General features: G+C 39.2%; 1 protein-coding gene across 48 annotated transcripts in view; it reads right to left on the minus strand.

Annotated features, from left to right (window-relative positions):
- LOC148647083 (NACHT, LRR and PYD domains-containing protein 3-like) overlaps positions 1 to 6430 on the minus strand; it is a 1669284-nt gene that overhangs the window by 116754 nt on the left and 1546100 nt on the right. The window lies entirely within an intron of this gene.

The raw sequence follows: 6430 nt of genomic DNA on the forward strand, positions 1-6430 counted from the left end.
TTAAATCAATATAAATGTTTATATTGTAACGCATAGGTGACTATTCATTGTTATTAAAATGACTTAAATTCGATCATGTTGTGATATTTAGAAATATACATTTGTTTGGTGCGAGTGAAGTTTTATTTAATCTCTGAGCCATACTGATTCTTCTGGAAGCCAGTTTCCGCCAGGGAGTAAAAAAAAAACACACTATGGTGTTCTCTCCAATGCAGTGCAGTTAAAAACATACCTCTGATGCTGCTCCTAAATGAATATCGTTTATGACCATCAGAAGCTTTATGCTCCTTTTCTTTTTTCCAGTGGATTGAACAGGGAGAGGCATTTCATGATGTACTTTTCACTGATGAAACAACAGTGGCTCTGGAACAGTTTTCAACCATGTCGTTTTATAAAAAGGGGAGATATGTACACGTTACTGAAGCTAAAAGTTTAGCCTTTGTCACTCATGTAACCACTAAATAAAGACATATAGAAATCCCTACGTTACAGACTGTATATGGCTGGTATTGGTAGTTTAAAGAAAAAATACACACCAGTATTCCACTTTCTCCCTAAACATTTTAAGCATCAGAGTCTTACATGTGGTTATTTATTGCATAATTTAATTTTGAAAGCCACTGAGACATCAGGTACTACTGTTGTATTTATGAAAAAGAAACAAAACAAAAAACATACTAACAACTGTGCCATCCTACTCCTTAGTTAATACATTTTATTATTCATAAACAGTTAACATTGTTAGCAAAATATTTTGAATTATATTTAACCCTATTTTTTCTTTAGTTTTGTATTTAACTTATTATATGATAGTCAGACTTAATGTATATTTGAACAATGAAAATATATTTTTAAAGATTTTACATTAAGCACTTAAAATTAATATGGTTAATAATAGTAAACTGTAACATGCTGTAACAAGATCGGTTAAACTGCGAAGAAAATGCTTTCAGAGAAAATGTTTCAGGTGTGAAGAACATAGATCTCTAATGCAATTTCAACCAAACCTGTTCCCACACACCCTGCCCCCACTACCATTAGAATATACACAAACATTTTAGCGTTTCATTCTGAGCAGAAGACCCTCACACCTGAAGAGTGCTGGCTGTGACGAATTAAACCGGTTTTACAATCACAGACCATGTGACATGGGACTCAGTAAACTAACAGCGCCACTGGATTTGATAATACCTAACCAAAATCCGCAATATGGAAACAGAACCTGTGTGATTGTTGATAGATGATGTACTCGTAACATTTTTCAAGACGAACTACAACATTTAAAAAATGACTTGTATGTACTTGATATCTCTAATCAATCCACGGGTCCCAGCACAAAACGAAAGTAAAATGCATACCGTTTCGCGCTTCTTATTAGTTGCTCAAAAGTAATTTGACCGTATGAAATGCATAATATAAACCTAGAAACATATACGTGAGCAGTACTTAAGCACTGTAGTATCGGTGTTAAGACATACCTCTCAAATACTGTAAATCAAGTTAAAAATATCTCAAGACCGATTCTGGTCGTAATGAAATCATGTTTCGTGTATGTTTTCTTTTTCATCTAGAAATAACTCATTTCTAAATACCTTTTTCACTGTTAACATCTTGCAGCAACTTTGCGAACAAAATATACACTCTGACAGTTCATCCTGCTACCAACATTAAATAAAACAAATCTTAAGATTTCTATATTTATGTCTTTATTTAGTGGTTTCATTAGTGACAAAGGCTAAACTTTCTTGGAAAAATGTATTTTATGTGTTGCAGAAAAAACTGACTTGCTTTAACAAAATATGTTTACAAATCCTTTCACCTGGCATTTTCGTAGTTAGAAATTATGAAACGCTCTGTTAAAAGCAAGGGAGTTTTTATGTCCGTTGCAGTTCTTTTGCAACATGAATATAATTATATCGTTATTAATTTCTTGAGATACGCAATTCCATATTATATTCCCTTTTAATCAAATTCTAAAAGTATGCTTGTTGACTCCGGTATCACGTTAGTTAAAGACTTCGAAGCTTACAATGTTTAGGGAGAAATGGAATACTGGTGTGTATTTTTTTCTTTAAAGTACCGAGACCAGCCATATACTGTATGTTTATGTTAAGATTTCCCTTCAGTGGTAAAATTAGATATGAATATTCAATACTTAAACGGGCACAGTTAAGACATTAAATATACATATACATATTGTATACTGTACAGTTTGCATACGGTAATATGTTTATGTTACGCGATTAAAAAATAAATAAATAAAACTAGAAGGTCCAGCACCAACTGGATTCGAACACACAACCTGCCAGTTGGTAGTCACGCACCTAGACCAGTCGGCTACAAGACAGCTCGCATGAGCAGGCAGGCGAAACAGCCCTACACAGCCCTGCCGCAGTACACGGATATAATCATACCGTTATTAAATTCTTGAGATACGCGATTCCATATTATATTCCCTTTTAATCAAATTCTAAAAGTATGCTTGTTGACTCCGGTATCACGTTAGTTAAAGACTTCGAAGCTTACAATGTTTAAGGAGAAATGGAATACCGGTGTGTATTTTTCCTTGTGATATTTTAAGCTCTAGTTGAATGATAGGTGTCGCATTTTAAATCATTTTCGTAGTTAGAAATTATGAAACGCCCTGTTAAAAGCAAGGAAGTTTTTATGCCCGTTGAAGTAAAACAAAATGCCTGACAAAGTATGGCTTGGACAGCTTCCAAGTGCTTGTACAAATGTGCTAAAGAAATTATACTTTGAGTATACAGCTTGTCCAAAGTCATCCATTATTAATACTATTAGTAATATCTTCAGTAAAGACTTTGATGCATAAATATTTCTGATAAAGGTAGGTTGTGTACTTTTGTCCAACTGAGCAATCTTGCTTTCATAAAATATACCAACATTTTAATGACTGATGATTAACATACTGTAATACACAGTTCAAAATTGAGCTCCCCCTGGCGGTTTTACAAGGCGACGCCGGATAGTTTACCACGTGACACCACGTTAACTGCGTCATACCGCGTGATACTGTGACATGCCCACCGGGGTATGCCGCGAAATACCTCGCGCATTTTGAATGGCTGCATCTGTAATAAATAAATTATAAAAAATATTTAAAGCAATACCAATAAAAAACCATTGCAATTGCTATAAAAACCTTCAGACACTGCTAGAGAGCCATTTTCTGCTGTTAGGCATTGAAAGTCCTCATGGACTGGGGCAAGGTAGAAGGGGTGTTTCACCCTCGCAGGGAAGAAATAAGCCTCGGCTGTGGCCAACCCTTTCCACAGCAGGCGGGGTGAAGCGCTCCCTCTGGCTTTCCGGAGCCGGGGTAGCGTCGCTCAAGGGCGGTCTTCCCCCCTTTAGGCCGCCCCGCTCCTGTTTCCCAACAGCCTCCGGAGTCCCCGGGGATCCAGCGCCCGGTACTCCTGTGCGATGTGTCCCCTCTCCCCACAGCAGTGGCAGATGAGCAGCCGTCGTCGCTCCCCCAGCATCGCCCAATGGGCGTCTCCTCCTCCCTATCTGATTCCCCATGCGCCCCTCCATTGGTGCCCACCGGTCTCCTCGAATACAGCATCAGCCTGCTCAGCCAGAGCCAGGGCCTGCTCCAAGAGGACCAGCGCGGCCAGCATCATGTGGCACTGCACCTCAGTCGGCGCCAGGGCCCAGAGGAATGCCTGGTGCGCTATCTCCCGGTGGGCCTCCTCCAGGAGAGTAGGCTAACCCTGGCGGGCTAAGTAGGCCACGTCTGCGGCTGTTACCTTCACTGTTACCTGGATACCTCTTTATTTAGAACTCACTCTTCTCCCTGCCTGTCTGGCTTCTTTTAATCCTTCTGTGCCCGGATTGGAGCGGGTAAGATATTTTTCCAAGAAAAAAAGAGAAATTAAAAAATGAGAAATTTCGCCAGAGCCCCTTCTCGTGTCTAATTTTTAGTTTAGAAGGATTCAAGCAGGATTTTGGATGAAAGGCAGCGACCTTAATCAAGCCCAAATCATAATTGAACCCATTCAGAGCCTACATTACATTTTAACATTTTATTCTGAGCAGAAGACTCTCACACCTGAAGAAGGCTTGCGTTTTCTCCTCTTTTAAGCATGTGTACAATGCTGTAATACAATTTAAAATAATTAAAAGTTTAAACAGTATCAACTAAACTCCATTAATATAGGTATCGAGTTGCATTAAATAAATACAGCTTTTTAGTATAGATTACACTTTTCTAAAATGTATTTAAAAAATAAAAAGGATTACTAATCTAATCTTTCCACGTTTGATCCCAAAATCCCAAGAAAAATAAATCTAAACGGGGAGAAAGCTATGCTGAAAGTTTATTAATATACTTAGAAGACAAAGATAATTTTTGTTGCATTTGTCTGATTGTGAATCAAAAAAATACATTTAATTAACTACTCTCAGTGACAGCTGACAATCCTCCATACACTCAAGTGAAAAATTAGTAATGCCAATGTAAACGTCGTATTTACAATTTGTTGATAATAGAAATGTTAAGTTCTCTAAAGCTTTGTGAGGCAGCAAAAGGCAGCAAAATATTCGAACACACACGGATACTATTACACAAGAATACATTTATAAATACATAGAATGTGCATATAAACTTAACAGATCTTATGAGTGAGGGTTAGCAGAATACAAAAGGTATATTCAATCACGAAGAGTTACAAATGCCAAGAGGGACACACGTTCAGTAAATCATTCATTTAGACCGTTTCGTAAATGAACTTGGCTACAACTTCTACACTAGATACTCAAAACAAGTACATCACTCATAGGAATTAAATTGATATCAACTTGGGTTGAGATAACAATTGAATTCTCGAGCTATAATGCAGAATTCAGCTGCAATGCAGAATGCAGCTGTAATGGATTCAGATCTCCCGTGGACAAAAAAGAACAGTGGCAGGCTGTTGCTGTGACCAATCGGTGTTCTCTGGCCCGGTGCCAAGCAGTGGCCGGTGCGGCTGGCAATGTGGGAGAAGGAGGGAGAGATTCCTGCTGCGATGCGCTGCTGATGCTCTCTGAAGACCTGCTAGTTTCTTCGGCTGAAACTAGCAGAGGTTGTGCACGGGAGAAAAGTGTCTGCGGGTCCAAGCAGGTCACACTCTTTAGACAGGAAGAAGACCAGTTCGTTCCTAATGTAACACTAGACCTGAATACTGATTTCAGCTCTCCACAGTTCCGAACGTAGTTCACTTGTTGATCAGGTGAGCATTCGCAGTGGGTTCACGAGGCTTGCTGCTGGGCTAACCTTGGGTGGATCCTTTGGTTACGCGCTGGCGACCTCTGTTCTCAACTCTTAGAACAAAGAAAAGTCCTGGCACTCAGACACACTGGCTGTTACGTGATTGTCCGAGCTGAGTCTGAGAATGGCCAGGAGGAGCACGAGAATGTTCAGGAGGAGCCGGAGTCTGAGAAATGTCCAGGAGGCACCCCAGGGAAGCCCTATGCTGCTTGTTTTACATGGAGGAACTACGGTCGTTCATTGGTTGAAAGTTTCATGGGCATCCGAGACCCACGTGGGGTTACTCTGCCCTACCTGTTCCTGATTGGCTGATCTAGGTGGAGGATGAGTAACCATGCTCTCTGACCCTGGGGTTGTAAACTAATTGGGATGAGGCTCTCACTTGGAATCTCGCAGACAGTAAGGCGCCAGAGATGACCATTTATTAGGGTGGCTGATGTGTCTCAGCTTTGGGAGTTGTTCCTTATGAGGACACTCTATCAGCTAGAAAAACACCTTAAACCAAGTGGAATGGTCTCTCTGTATCCAGCACCACTTGAGATGAGGGAGAGAGAGACTGGCAAGGGAACAGCAAACTTAATTCCTGTATTTTAATAAGCCTTGCCGCTGCAATAGTATTAAAGACATTTTAGGGCTAAAATTAAAAAAATTAAGTGTCAATTAAGAAATTATGTCCTTAAATTATTTTTAACAGTCGGATTTACAATCCTCTATTTACAGTAGAATGCATGTATTCACTTAATTGCATATACTATACAGAAAGTGTTATAAAATACAATATTCACATCCATATAATCAGACTAGTACTACCCTGTTTATAGCACAAGAGTAATTGTTGCCTGACAACCTTGGTCTTGTCTCTTTCGGTTCTTTTCAGCCATTCACACTTGTTTAAGGCAAAGCTGTGCTGCCTCAGGAACATTGTATTTCACCTGTGGTCTGCCTTGAAAAGGTGGATTCCTCTGACTTAAAATTGTCATTTTCCTTAAACTCACGGGAAAGCAATTCCAGGACTGTTTTTTGTATCATATTACCTGTACATATTAATCAACGAGCATTGCCCAACCTGCATGTAAACAAAACTGAAAAATACACTTAATTTGATAAACATTTTGAACACAAATCTTGAAGTAGATACAGAGGGCAAATGAGAGATGGAAA

The sequence above is a fragment of the Lepisosteus platostomus genome, chromosome 16, assembly GCF_059453375.1.
Source record: "Lepisosteus platostomus isolate fLepPlt1 chromosome 16, fLepPlt1.hap1, whole genome shotgun sequence".
Classification (NCBI taxonomy): Eukaryota; Metazoa; Chordata; class Actinopteri; order Semionotiformes; family Lepisosteidae; genus Lepisosteus; species Lepisosteus platostomus.